Below are 15621 nucleotides of genomic sequence, written 5' to 3'. Positions count from 1 at the left end.
GTTTACTGAGAATGAGAACTGTTAAAGGCACAGAGCTACACAAAGAACTACAAACAAGTAAGGGATAAGAGTAGAAGAAAGAGTCTTACCCAGGGAAAAGTGCACCAATTCATTAACCAATCCCAAGTGGTCAGTCCTGAAAACACATACAAGTAACATCTTACAGTTTGAGCGGGACATATGCATATATAGATATTCCTAAATGCATGTGTGCATGTAAAAATTATTGGAAAAGGCCATAAGTTTGAAAGAGAGCAAGGAGAGTGTTTGGAGGAAGAAAAACGAAGGGAGAAATGACATAATTATCAATCTCAAAAATAAAAGGAAAATGCTTTAAAAAGTTCAGAGCTAAAAAAACAGACCTTGTGAAAATTACTCAACAATCGATTGCTCAGTTTTTCCAAATTGTCTCATCTATTCTTTTAAGAAATTTACCCTCTTTTCTTCAAAAGCACTTATAAAATTACCCATGAAAGGTAGAAAGAGAGTTGTCAAATATATAAACAGGTTTTTGGTAGGTATCCCACTGTGACAGTAGGAAAAGTAACAAAGAAGCATTTGGAAAGAAAAAGTAAAAGGAAATGATACTGCACATCTCTTCCTGAAATGGGTATTTGTAAAATGCTGAGAAAAAAATTATACAACCATAGTGATTTAATGGTTTTTTAGACATAATGCATGGGTCAGTTGTCTGCCAGTATTTTTCTTATAATATGAAAGCAGGCAGTCTTGAGTAGTTTAGCAGTCAATATAGAATGCTCTTGTTAGTTTTGAATACTTTTAGAGCCTTGAAAAATAATTTTACACTTGTGAGTTTTATTTTTATGTTACGGTAAGTAAGACTTAATTAGCCACCTTTGAACTTGTGTTTTATAACCTATTTTCCTTGTTATTGTAACTTCATAGTATAAAACAATAGAGAATATAAGCTCAATTGATTTATTGCTTTATTTAGATTTCCAAAACATTTCTTTGTGTACATACATTGTACACAGTACTGTGCTACATAATGTCATTTTCATACACGTGTATATTGTATATTAAGAGAAACCCCTTATTTTCCCATTTCATTTAGTTTTATCAAAGACTTTATATGAATATATTAGATAGGAAGCCTTATAGGGGAGCACTTATCTTTTGACTGTAATGCTTCATTATCATATTTCATAAAAATAATGTAAAATAGGATATTACTTAAAGTAAAATTAGTATTTATAAAAATGCCAGTTTCCCATACTATCATTTAATCAAGTTCTGCACAATTTCACCCTCCTTTCTCTTTTCAGAATGATACCTAATATAACAATGTTACTTCTCACTTAATCAAGTTTTAATTCCTTTATTCATTCAGTGTCTCCTAAGATTACTTTAGTCATGCTTATCAACTTCTACCTACCTGTAAGGGTCAATTTCCTGGGCATCCTTTTTGAAATCCTGAGGGGCTTTGTTTATAACCATGCAAATTTACACATGTGTCTATTTCAAAGAGCAGGGGGAAGGAAATGCTAAATGTGCAGAAATGCTTCTTTTAAATATCTAAAACAAACAAATATATTTAAACAATAGAATAGATGTTAACACACTTTTAGTAAGTTGCTGTCTTAACCATCTTATAAAATTGCTACTCTCCCATTTTTCCTCTCTTAACTAAGAAATGTTGTTTAAAAATTAATCAGATAAAGGGTGTGATAAAATAGTATGTTTCTTAAATTATCTAATTCAAATTTAACATCGATGTTTATATTCATTTATCTGTTATTATTCATATTTAATGAAAAAGCTAAGTATTTTTCCCTAACTGTATGCACTTCACATTGATCATTCAAGGTACTTGACTGTCCTTAGGAATTGTGTGAAACAATAATTTTGAAACCATATTTTAACATTATAATGCTATAAAATAAGTTTTTCCAGAAATGTTAGTGTTTTTGTAAAGGTACCTGCTATATATTGTATTTTCAAGCTTCTTTACTGATATAGCCATGATTTCTTAATGGATTGATGTAACTCAGTCTTGTTGAGGAAATAAAAGACATGAACATCTTAATTTACTTCTGTTTTAAATGTAAGTATTTAATATAAAAGCAATGCTTTTAGTTCTCTATAATTTTTCAGAAAATACAGTGATTCATAATCAAGGAAACACTAATAGTTGCCATGTATACACAAAAAACAGAGAGGCATAAACTGTCTCCTCAGCAGCACATGTATGTCCAACACTATTGCCATGTTATGAAGGAGTTCATATTTTAAAGAATCTAAGTCATAAGGAAATTCTGTCAAATAGAGAAATTATCTTTCTTTGTTATGCTATCTTTGCTTTTTCTATTTCTGAACATATATTCTACAAACTTAAGGTAACTGTAAAATATAAATTATTTAAGTCTAAGTTTATAGTGAAATTTAATTTACTATGTTATTAAAAAATTTTTAAACTGCTCAGAATTCCAAAATACATATAAATAATTAGCCGAGCCACTTAAAGAAGACTGACTTGGCAGTTGATGAAAACATTACTTTCTTAGCTACAGTTTGTATAATGGTGAGACGAGGAGATGAAGAACAGGTGGTTATTATTTCCTCACCTCTGAAAGTTTTGTCCCCTCATCCTTCCAATTACATTCATAGGCTGAAAAGATGTTGCTTTTCATAAACACAAGACTCTGAAAATGAATCTTTGAATCCAAGCCCAAATATCAGATGTGAGTGCTTTGGCCAGAGCTAGGGGATGTTGAAGTGTATCACTGCAGCAGGAAATGATGCCAGCCCAAACTGGGATCTGGGGATCCCTATATTCCTAAAAGGGCAATTATCATCTGACACAAGAGTGACCAAGAACAAAATCTTCTGGGATACTGTATTGTAGTCACTGCTTCTTCACAGGTAAGTCTTTAATATGAGATGTTTCCAGGCTGTCAGGTCACATGCTGGACTTAGATTGTGAAGAAAGTGAGAATAGATTTCTTACTCTGAGCAAGTCTCAAGATTAGATAACTAATTCTCATGGAATCATCTCCCTTATTGACATGATTAGTAGTCTCTGTATAATCAGAACATAAAGCTTCGAATAAAGGTGAATATATGACATGGCAACCATTGTCCTAGGAATGAATTTTAATATGTGGATTCTGTTGAGGAGAAACAAGAGTAGTTATTTTGACAGTTTTATCCATATTCTTTAATTTTATAAAAAGGTTCTGTGGTCTCACATATAAACTTCTTAAAAATTCACAAAGTTCATTGGAACTTCATTCAAAAACATAAAGCAAAGCACATGCACTATAGTTGCTTGAGCCTACTTTGTTCCAAATCATTTGCCTGCAACCATTTCATTGAGTGATCTTGAGTAATACATCTTAAGAAATTATATAAAACAGATAGTAAGACAAGTGTAGAGAGACGTCATCACAGAAACCTGCATTTAAAAATGGAGAGGGCACCGTCTTATTGACATCAGTCATAAATCAATGCTAATAAGCAAAGGTCTCATGAAGAACATAGACACCAACACATATAATCCTTCTTTGTGATAACTTTTAGAAGATCCTAAAAATAATACTTAATTCATTTGATGTCATACCTGAAAACAGGCATATACATTGGGGAAGAGATATATAGGTTATGACCATTCCATACACAAAAGTATCTGTCATGTTGAGATAGATTTAAGGAATATACCTCTCTCTATGCCTCTAGAGCAGAAATAAGACATCATCAGATCACTCTTTGATAGAGTCTAAGTTGGCAGTAATATTTTAATGCAAACTTTCTTTTAAATAAGCTATTAAGCATTGGGAAATTTTGACTCATTAATTAATTGATACTAGATAAGCTCCTGGTGCCCTGGGTTTCTTGAGTGAAAAACTATGGTGGCTAGTTTTATGTCAACTTGATACAAGCTACAGTTATGAAGAAGGAACCTCAACTGAGAAAAATATACCCACCATGTTAGCCTGCAAAAAACAAAACACAAAACAAAACAAAACAAAAAACCCTGTTGCTCATTTTCTTGTTTAGTAATTAAGGTAGGAGGATCTAGGGCATTGTGGGTGGTGTCACCCCTTGATTGGTGGTGCTCTATCTAAGGAAACAGGCTGAGCAAATAATAATCAAACAAGCTAGTAAGAAACACTTCTCTATGACCCCTGTATTAATTTTGGCTTCCAGGTTTCTGCTCAGAATTCCTTCCCGGACTTCCCTGGATGATGAGTTGACTAAAAATTTTAAGTTTAAATACTTCCCCCTTGGCTGAGGAGTTCCATCTGGATGGGTGAGTGTGTGCTATCCAGTGGCAGACTGTCCTGGAAGAGAGCACAAACCCCCTCCCCCAGCTCGTGCTGCAGGGCCCCTTTTCTTACACATGATCCAGCCCACCAGCTCCCCCGCCCAAGCTTGCCCTGCTGACTGCTAAGTCCTCTGCTCAAGAACAATTTTCCAGCTCCTATACTAAGGCTACCCATGCAGAGCGGTGAGTGCCTGCCTACCAGGCAGGCCTCAAGTTCCCTCGCAAGGGAGCAAGGGCACCTTCAACTCGGGCTGCAGGGTGTTCTGTGCCCTTCTGGACCCTGCCCTGCCTGCCACATTCTTCCTTTTGTCCCTGGCTCATTGGGCTACCAGGTGTCCCTGTTTAGGTGCTGAGCAGTTCCATCTGGACGGGTGAGTGTGTTCTATCCAGGGGCGGACTGTTCCAGAAGAGAGCACAAACCCCAATCCCCCAGCTCCTGCTGCAGGGCTTTCTTTCCTACACATGACCACCCCCCCAAGCCTGCCTTGTCTGCAAGGTCCTTTGCTGAGGAACAGCTTCCTGCTCCTACACTAAGGCTACCCACTCAGTCTTTGTTGAATTCAATGAAAACGAAGACTCAACATACTCAAACCTATGGGACACTATGAAAGCAATCCTAAGAGGAAAGTTCATAGCCCTAAGTGCCCACTTAAAGAAAACGGAAAAAGCACACATTGGAGACTTAATAGCCCACCTGAAAGCTCTAGAAAAAAAGAAGCAGACTCATCTAGGAGGAATAGAAGACTGGAAATAATTAAACTGAGGGCTGAAATCAACTAAATAGAAACACAGAAAACAATCCAAAGAATCAATGAAACAAAAAGCTGGTTCTTGGAGAAAATCAATAAGATTGATAAACCTCTATCTAAACTAATCAAAGGGTGGAGAGAGAATACGCAAATTAACAAGATCAGAAACGAAAAGGGAGACATAACTACAGACAGAGAGGAAATTAAGAAAATCATTAGATCTTACTACAAAAGCCTGTATGCCACAAAATTGGAAAATGTAAAAGAAATGGACACTTTTTTAGATAAGTACCACATACCAAAGTTAAACCAGGACGAGGTGAACAATTTAAATAGACCTGTTAGTTGCGAAGAATTAGAAGTTGTTATAAAAAACCTCCCTACCAAAAAAAGCCCAGGTCCAGACGGCTTCAATGCAGAATTCTATCACAACTTCCAAGAAGACCTAATACCTCTACTCCTTAATGTATTTCACAATGTTGAAACAGAGAAATCATTGCCAAATTCTTTTTATGAAGCTGCAGTTACTCTGATACCAAAACCACACAAAGACCCAACCAAGAAAGAGAACTACAGGCCAATCTCACTTATGAACATCGATGTGAAAATCCTCAATAAAATACTGACAAACCAAATCCAAGAACACATTAGAAAAATTATCCTTTATGATCAAGTAGGCTTCACCCAGGAATGCAGAGCTGGTTCAACATACGTAAATCTATCAATATAATCCATCATATGAATAAACTGAAAGAAAAAAACCATATGATCATTTCATTAGACGCTGAAAAAGCATTTGACAAAATTCAACATCCCTTTATGATAAAGGTCTTAGAGAGATTAGGGATACAAGGGTCATATCTAATCATAATAAAAGCTATTTATAGCAAACCGACAGCAAACATCAAATTAAATGGAGTGAAACTCAAAGCCATCCCACTAAAATCAGGAACACGACACGGCTGTCCACTCTCTCCATACTTCTTCAATATAGTGCTTGAAGTTCTAGCGATAGTAATGAGACAATATAAGGGGATCAAAGGAATTCAAATTGGAAAGGAAGAAGTTAAACTTTCATTATTTGCATATGATGATAGTGTACATAAGCGACCCAAAAACTCCAGAAAAGAACTCCTACAGCTGATAAACACCTTTAGTAGCATGGCAGAATACAAGATCAATTCCAAAAAATCAGTTGCCCTCCTATACACAAAGGATAAGGAAGCAGAGAGGGAAATCAGAGAATCATTACCTTTCACAATAGCCACAAATAGCATAAAATATCTTGGGGTTACTCTGACCAAGGATGTGAAAAATCTGTTTGACAAGAACCTTAAGACATTGAAGAAAGAAACTGAAGAGGATACCAGAAAATGAAAGGATCTCCCTTGCTCTTGGATTGGAATGATCAACATAGTAAAAATGGCAATTCTCCCAAGGGCAATTTATAGATACAATGCAATCCCCATTAAAATCCCATCAAAATTCTTCACAGATCTTGAGAGGACATTAATCAACTTTATATGGAAAAACAAAAAACTCAGGATATCCAAAACAATCTTATACAATAAAGGAACTTCGGGAGGCATTACCATCCCTGACTTCAAACTCTATTACAGAGATTCAGTATTGATAACAGCTTGGTATTGGCATAAAAACAGAGAAGTCGATCAATGGAATCGAGTAGAAGACCCGATTTTAACCCACAAACCTATGAACACCTGATTTTTGATAAAGGAGCTAAAAGTATTCAATGGAAGAAAGAAGGCATCTCCAACAAATGGTGCTGGCAGAACTGATTGTCAACCTGTAGAAGAATGAAAATAGATCCATATCTATCGCCATGCACAAAACACAAGTCCAAATGGATTAAAGACCTCAATATCAGTCTGAACACACTGAACCTGATAGAAGAAAAAGTGGGAAGTACTCTACAACATATGGGTACAGGAGATCACTTCCTACGTACATCCCCATCAGCACAGACATTAAGGACAACATTGAATAAGTGGGACCTCCTGAAACTGAGAAGCTTCTGTAAAGCAAAGGACACTGTCACTAAGACAAAAAGGCAACCCACCGACTGGGAGAAGATCTTCACCAACTCTGCAACAAACAAAGTTCTGATCTTCCAAATATATAAAGAACTCAAGAAACTAGACTTTAAAATGCTAATTAACCCAATTAAAAATGGGACACTGAACTGAACAGAGAATTCTCAACAGAAGAAATTCAAATGGCCAAAAGACACTTAAGGTCATGCTCAACCTCCTTAGTGATAAGGGAATTTCAAATTAAAACAACTTTGAGATACCATCTTACACCTGTCAGAATGGCTAAAATCTAAAACACCAATGATAGCATTTGCTGGAGAGGTTGTGGAGTAAGGAGCACACTCATCCATTGCTGGTGGGAATGCAAACTTGTGCAACCACTTTGGAATTCAGTGTGGCGATTTCTCAGGAAATTTGGGATCAACCTACCCAAAGATCCAGTAATACCACTCTTGGGAATATACCCAAGAGATACCCTATTGTATGACAAAAGTATTTTTTCAACAATGTTCATAGCAGCATTGTTTGTAATAGCCAGAACCTGGAAACAACCTAGATGCCCTTCAATGGAGGAATGGATGAAGAAAGTGTGGAATATATACATATTAGAGTACTACTCAGCGGTAAAAAACAACGACTTCTCGAATTTTGCGTGCAAATGGATGGAAATAGAAAACACTATCCTGAGTGAGGTAATCCAGACCCAAAAAGAAGAACATGGGATGTACTCACTCATAATTGTTTTCTAGCCATAAATAAAGGACAGTGAACATATAATTTGTTATCCTAGAGAAGCTAAATAAGGAAGTGAACCCAAAGAAAATCGTATAGTCATCTGCCTGGATAGAGGAAGTAAACAAGATTGCCGGGCAAAAACTGGGAACTTGAGGGTGAGGTGGTATGGGGCTAAGGGGAAATGGGGTAGAAACGTGAGAAGGGGAGGATGGGAGTAGCTTGGGGGATTGGGATGGTTGGAATATAGGAAGGGTGGATACAGGAACAGCGAAATATATATCCTAACTAAGGGAGCCATCTTAGGATTGGCAAGAGACTTGACTCTAGAGGGGCTCGCAGGTGTCCAGGGAGATGTCCCCAGCTGGTACCTTGGGTAACTGAGGAGAGGGAACGTGAAATGACCTTATCCTATACTGATGAATATCTTGCATGTCACCTTAGAACATTCATCTGGCGATAGATCGAGATAGAGACAGAGACTCAATTTGGAGCAACGGTCTGAGCTCTTAAGGTCCAAATGAGGAGCAGAAGGAGGGAGAACATGAGCAAGGAAGTCGGGACCACGAGGGGTCACCCACCCACTGTGACAGTGGAACTGCTCTATTGGGAGCCCACCAAGGCCAGCTAGACTGGGACTGAATAAGCATGGGTTGAAACTGGACTCTGTGAACATGGCAGACAATGAAGGCTGATGAGAAGCCAAGGACAATGGCACTAGGTTTTGATCCGAATACATGAACTGGCTTTGTGGGAGCTTAGCCTGTTTGGAAGCTCACCTTCCTGGACCTAGATAGAAGAGGGAGGACCTTGGTCTTCCCTCAGGGCACGGAATTTGGACTGCTCTTCAGTATCGAGAGGGAGGGGGAATGGAGTGGGAGGAGGAGAAGAGGAGTGGGGATAGGGGGAGGGGAGTGGGGGAAGGGGGAAGGGGGAAATGGGAAATGGGGAGCAGGTAGAAATTTTAATTAAAAAAGAATAAAAATAAACAATTAAAAAATTATAATAAATCATATAAATATTTAAAATATTAAAAAAATAACAATGCATGAAAAAAGGACACAGTTGAAGGAGAACTGGGATGTGTGGTATATAGGAGAGTTGGAGGTACGAAAGTAAATGTACAAATATTATAATTTGTAGGGAGTCAAAAGGTTCACATGTTCACAGATAGAACTGGGGAAACTAGGAATGTTAATCACACAAAATTGTCAATCCAATGAATATTTGTATACTCTGTTTTCTATTCTGACAGCTGGGCTGGTAGTGGATAATAGCCAACACATATTTTCCTTGTGTTATCTGTGGCCAGGCCATACTAAACTCCCAGAAGCAACAGTGGACATACTTAATATTCAAAGTGTCAAAATACAGTCAAAATGGTTCATACTGATTCATGCCTTGGGAAACTGTGAGAGAGTCTCAGGAAGAAAAAAAAAGAGGTATTTTAGCTCAAGTTTTGCTTTTTTTTTGTTTTGTGGCATGTTCTTGTATGTTACTTTTGTGTTTCTTTCAATAAATGCTTGTATTCAATTTATAAGACATTATTATTGTCTTGAACATAGCTATAGAACCCAATCTGGTTAAAGGATGGGCTGAATGTTGTCCTCGCTGTATCTACAATCTTGAGACAACCCAGGGTCAAATTCTAAAAGATTTAGTTTCTTTTACAAATATGGGTTCTCTTGTATTTGGGGCATAGGTATTCAGGACTGAGATTTCACCTTGATGAATTGGTCCTGTTATGAGAATAAAATGTCCTCCTCCATCTCTTCTGATTTGTATTAGTTTGAAATCTATTTTGTTAGATATTGGTGGAGGTATACCAGCTTGTTTCTTAGGTGCACTTGATTGGAAAATCTTTTCCCAAACCTTTACACTGAGGTAATGTCTGTCTTTGACGTCGAAGTGTGTTTCTTGTATACAGAAGTATGGATCTTGCTTTCATATACATTTTCTTAGCTTAGGTCTTTGCACGGGTGAATTGAGTCCACTGATATTAAGAGATATTAATGAAGAGTGTCTGTAAATTACTGTTATTTTTCTTTTCTTTTTCTTTTTCTTTTTCTTTTTTTAAAAACAATTTTGAGATACCATCTTACACCTGTCAGAATGGCTAAAATCAAAAACACCAATGATAGCCTTTGCTGGAGAGGTTGTGGAGAAAGGGGCACACTCATTCATTGCTGGTGGGAATGCAAACTTGTACAACCACTTTGGAAATCAGTGTGGCGATTTCTCAGGAAATTTGGGATCAACCTACCCCAAGATCCAGTAATACCACTATTGGGAATATACCCAAGAGATGCCCCATCAAATGACAAAAGTATCTGTTCAACTATGTTCATAGCAGCATTGTTTGTAATAGCCAGAACCTGGAAACAACCTAGATGCCCTTCAATGGAGGAATGGGTGAAGAAAGTGTGGAATATATACATATTAGAGTACTACTCAGCGGTAAAAAACAACGACTTCTCGAATTTTGCGTGCAAATGGATGGAAATAGAAAACACTATCCTGAGTGAGGTATCCCAGACCCAAAAAGAGGAACATGGGATGTACTCACTCATAATCGGTTTCTAGCCATAAATAAAGGACAGTGAACATATAATTTGTGATGCTAGAGAAGCTAAATAAGAAAGTGAACCCAAAGAAAATCGTATACTCATCTGCCTGGAGAGGGGAAATAGACAAGATTGCCGGGCAAAAACTGGGAACTTGCGGGTGAGGTGGCAAGGAGCAAAGGGGAAATGGGATGAGAAACATGAGAAGGGGAGGATGGGAGGAGCTCGGGGGATTGGGATGGTTGGGATATAGGAAGGGAGGATACGGGAGCAGCGAAGTATATATCCTAACTAAGGGAGCCATCTTAGGGTTGGCAAGAGACTTGTCTCTAGAGGGGTTCGCAGGTGTCCAGGGAGATGTCCCCAGCTGGTACCTTGGGCAACTGATTTATTGGGAGCCCACCAAGGCCAGCTGGTCTGGGACTGAATAAGCATGGGTTGAAACTGGACTCTCTGATCATGGCAGACAAAGAAGGCTGATGAGAAGCCAAGGACAATGGCACTAGGTTTCGATCCTAATACATGAACTGGCTTTGTGGGAGCTTAGCCTGTTTAGATGCTCACCATCCTGGACTTAGATACAAGACCTTGGTCTTCCCGCTATGCAGGGAATTTGGACTGCTCTTCAGTATCGAAAGGGAGGGGGAATGCTGTGGGGGGTGGAGAAGAGGAGTGGGGATAGGGGGAGGAGAGTGGGGGGAGGGGGCAATATTTGGGAGGAGGGGAGGGAAATGGGAAATGGGGAGCAGGTGGAAATATTAATTAAAAAAGAATAAAAAACAAAATAAAAAAATTAATAAAAAAATAAATAATAAAAAAAATTAAAAAAAAATAAAAAAAAGAACTCCTGCATTCTTGGGAGGCCCCAAGGGGAACCGAGAAGACCACCGCATGAAAAGAGGGAAGACCACAAGTTGCCTTTGCGAGGAGCAGTTTAAATAGACTGGGGGAGTGGTCCTGACCTCCTCAGATGAGGGGTCAAGGTTTGGCGGGTACCTTGACCCTCCTCGGGGAGGTGTCAAGGTGCAAGGGGCACAGGGGCGGGGCCTCCAAAGATGGAGCCAGAGTTCGGGATTTACACTTGTTTTCTCCCTAACCCTTAATGGCTCCCTCTATCAAGGTATCTCTTTCATTGCTCTCCCATTCCATCACTCCCGAACTTGCCCTCATGTTCCATCACACGTCCCCTCCCTTTGATTCCCCTTCCCAGTTGACCCATGAGATCTTAACTGTTTTCCTTTCCTGGGGCCCTCCGTGTGTGTCTCTCTTAGGGTCTTTTGTTTTTCCTTAGACAAGGTTTCTCTGTAGCTTTGGAGCCTGTCCTGGAACTCCCTCTATAGACCAGGCTGGCCTCAAACTCACAGAGATTTGCCTGTCTCTGCCTCCCGAGTGCTCAGATTAAAAGGAATGGCCACCATCAACCAGAAGGGTCCCCCTTTTTACCTAGCTTCTCTGGGGTTGTGAATTGTAACCTGGTTATCCTTTGCTGTATGACTAACATCCATTTCTGAGTGAGTACATGCCACGCTTGTTTTTCTGGGTCTGGGTTGCCTCACTCAGGATAGTTTTTTTTCTAGTTCCATCCATTTGCCTGCAAATTTCAAGATGTCATTGTTTTTTACAGCTAAGTAGTACTCTACTGTGTAAATGGACCACATTTTCTTTATCCATTCTTCAGTTGAGGGGCATCTAGGTTGTTTCCACGTTCTGGCTATTACAAATAAGACTGCTATGAACATAGTTGAGAAAATGTCTTTGTGGTATGATTGAGCATTCTTTGGATATGTGCCCAAGAGTGGGATACTTGTGTCTTGAGGTAGATTGATTCCCAATTATCTGAAACCACCACACTGATTTCCAAAGTGGCTGTACAAGCTTGCACTCCCACCAGCAATGGATGAGTGTTCCCCTTGCTCCACATCCTCTCCAGCATAAGCTGTCATCCACGTTTTTTATCTTAGCCATTCTGAAAGTGTAAGGTGTACCTGAGAGTCATTTTGATTTGCATTTCCTGGATGACTAAGGATGTTGAGCATTGTCTTAAATGTCTTTTGGCCATTTGAGATTCTTCTTTTGAGAATTTTCTGTTCAGATCTGTGTCCCATTTTTTAATTGGACTATTTGGGTTTTTTGTTTGTTTGTTTGTTTGGGTTGTTTTTTTCTGGTTTTTTTTTTTTGTTGTTTTGAAGACAGGATTTCTTTGTGTAACAGTTCTGGCTGTCCTGGAACTCACTCTGTAGACCAGGCTAGCCTCGGACTCACTGACATCCACCCGCCTCTGCCTCCCGAGTGCTGGAATTATAGGCGTGCACCACCTCCCCTGGTTTGAGTTCGTTATATATTTTGTAGCTCAACACTGTCAGATGTAGCTGGTGAAGATCTTCTTGTTCTGTTGGCTGCTGCTTTGTCTTATTGGCCATGTCCTTTGCCTTACAGAAGTTTCTCAGTTTCAGGAGGTCCCATTCAATTGCTGCTCTCAGTGTCTGTCCTACTGGTGTTGTATTTAGAAAGTGGTCTCCTGTGTGTTCAAGGCCTCTTCCGACTTTCTCATCTATCAGGTTCAGTGTAACTGAACTTATGTTGTGATCTTTGACCCATTTGAATTTGCATTTTGTGCACGGGGATAGATATGGGTTTATTTTCATTCTTCTACATGTTGATATCCAGTTATGCCAGGTGGTGCACACCTTTAATCCCACCACTTAGGAGGCAGATCTCCAAGTACAAGGCTAGCCTGTTCTACAGAATGAGTTCCAGGACAACCAGAGCACAGAAACCCTATCTTGGAACATATATAGGTGCCAACTGGACTCAGTAAGTAGCCTAGGTTGGCCTCCAATCGGGTCCTTGTACCTCACCCTCCCAGTGGCCACCATGAAGAAAAGGACAGAGAGGGAAAGCAAGGAAAGAGATATCTTGGTTGAGGGAGCCACTATGGGGCTAGCAAGAAACCTGGCACTAGAGAAATTCCCAGGAATCCACGAGAATAAACCCAGTTAAGACCCTAAGCAACTGTGGAGATACCTGAAATTGCCTTGCCCTATAGTCAGATGGACTTTCATCCAGCAACTGATGGACACAGATTCAGAGATCTACAGCGGAGCACTGGGCTGAGCTCATAGAGTCCAGTCAAAGAGAGGAAGGAGAAATAATAGGAGCAAATGGGTCAAGACCATGATTGGGATGCCCAATTAAACAGCTACTTGAGCTAATGGGAGCTCACTGCCTCTGGTCTGACAGCAGGGTAACCAGCATAGATCCAAACTAGGCCTCTGCATGTGGGTGAGGTGTACGGCTGGGGCAGACTGCAGGGCCACCAACAGCGAGACCAGGATTTATCCCTAGTGCTTGAACTGTCTTTTGGGATCCCATTCTCTTTGATGGATACCTTGCTCAATCTAGATATAGTGGGGAGGGTCTTGGTCCTGCCTCAAAGCAATGTGCTAGACTTTGGTGACTTCCTATGAGAAGCCTTACACTTTCTGAGGAGTGGATGGGGTGGGGTACAGGGGAAGGTGGAGGGAGCAGGAGGAGGGGAGGGAGGGGGAACTGGAATTGGTATGTAAGATGAGAAAACATACTTTTTTAAAAAAAATTAAAGAAAAAAGTCTCTGTGGTCATTGTGTCTCTTCACAGCAATAAACCCCTGAGACAGCCATCGAGCTCAGCAACTTTTATTTTTAAATGTATTATGTGTACATGATTGCAGTTGCTTGTGAAGGTCAGAAGAGAGTGTCAGGTCCCCTGGAGCTGGAGTTACAGATGTCTGTGAGCCACCATGAGGGTGCTGAGGACCAAAGCCAGGTCCTCTGCAAGAGCAGCCAGTGGTCTTAACCTCAGAGCCACCCCTAAGCCCTCAGAACAGAATTCTTTCCTGTTTGGTTTTTCAAGACAGGGTTTCACTCTGTAGCCCTGGTTGGTCCTCGAACTCAGAGATCTCTCTACTTCTGATCCCCAAGGGCTGGGACTGAAGGTGTGCACTACCACCTCTTAGCTCAACAGAGCAGACTTAAGCTAAGCACCTCCCTGCGCCGTCCTTGGGAGAAGGCGCAGCACTCGCTGTCTATCACCTGAGTTGCACTAGCAGCAAGCAATTTCTTTTTTCTAAGAAATAAAATCCAGGGGATTGGAGAGATGGCTCAGAGGTTAAGAGCATTGCCTCCTCTTCCAAAGGTCCTGAGTTCAATTCCCAGCAACCACATGGTGGCTCACAACCATCTGTAATGGGGTCTGGTGCCCTCTTCTGGCCTGCAGGCATACACACAGACAGAATATTTTATACATAATAAATAAATAAGTAAATATTTAAAATAAAATACAATCCAAAAATAAGAGCTTCCACAATAGGCAGGGGCCTGAACTGTGTAAAAGTGAAGAGAACTAGCCCAGGATCAGCTAGCCTGCAGCATGGACCGTGCATCTTCTCTGTCCACGGTGGCAGCAAGGTGCAGCCAGGCTGGAACCTCCAACAGCAGCATCACAGCCTTCCCCTCAGCGTGCTTCTCCCCAGCAGCAGGTAAGCCAAGATACTTCCTCTCTGCTTGTCCCCAAGGATGACAGGCCTGGAGATGCAGTGGAACGTTCTAGAGTAACTTCTGTTCCACACACACTCATTTCCACCCACCTGGGTTGCTCACCACCTGTCCAGCAGAAAGGATCAAAGTTTACCCACCCCTGGAGAGGGAGATGTAGAATGCGAACACATGCGTGTGCATACACACACTCTAAGGTGAGAGCTGAGGCTGTCAGACAACATACACACACACAAGCACACACACACACTCTGAAATGAGAGTTGGGGCTGTCAGACAACACACACACAAGCACACACACACACACACTCTCTGAAATGAGAGTTGGGGCTGTCAGACAACACACACACAAGCACACACACACACTCTGAAGTGAGAGCTGGGGCTGTCAGATAGAACACAACCACACACACACACATACACTGAAGTGAGAGCTGGGGCTGTCAGATATAACACAAGCATACAGACACACAAGCACACACACACATACACTGAAGTGAGAGCTGGAGCTGTCAGAACACACACACACAAGCATACAGACACACATGCACACACACTCTCTGAAATGAGAGTTGGTTGTCAGATAGAACACATACACACACACAAGCACACACACACATGCTGAAGTGAGAGTTGGGGCTGTCAGATAGAACCCATACACACACTCACACACATATACACTGAAGTGAGAGCTGGGGCTGTCAG

The 15621-nt window shown here is 40.4% G+C and overlaps 1 pseudogene; it reads left to right on the top strand.

Annotated features, from left to right (window-relative positions):
• LOC130862743 (non-receptor tyrosine-protein kinase TNK1-like) overlaps positions 1-15621 on the top strand; it is a 255660-nt pseudogene that overhangs the window by 151826 nt on the left and 88213 nt on the right.

Source organism: Chionomys nivalis, chromosome 20 (genome assembly GCF_950005125.1).
Source record: "Chionomys nivalis chromosome 20, mChiNiv1.1, whole genome shotgun sequence".
Taxonomy (NCBI): domain Eukaryota; kingdom Metazoa; phylum Chordata; class Mammalia; order Rodentia; family Cricetidae; genus Chionomys; species Chionomys nivalis.
This window is presented reverse-complemented; position numbering and strand designations above follow the sequence as displayed.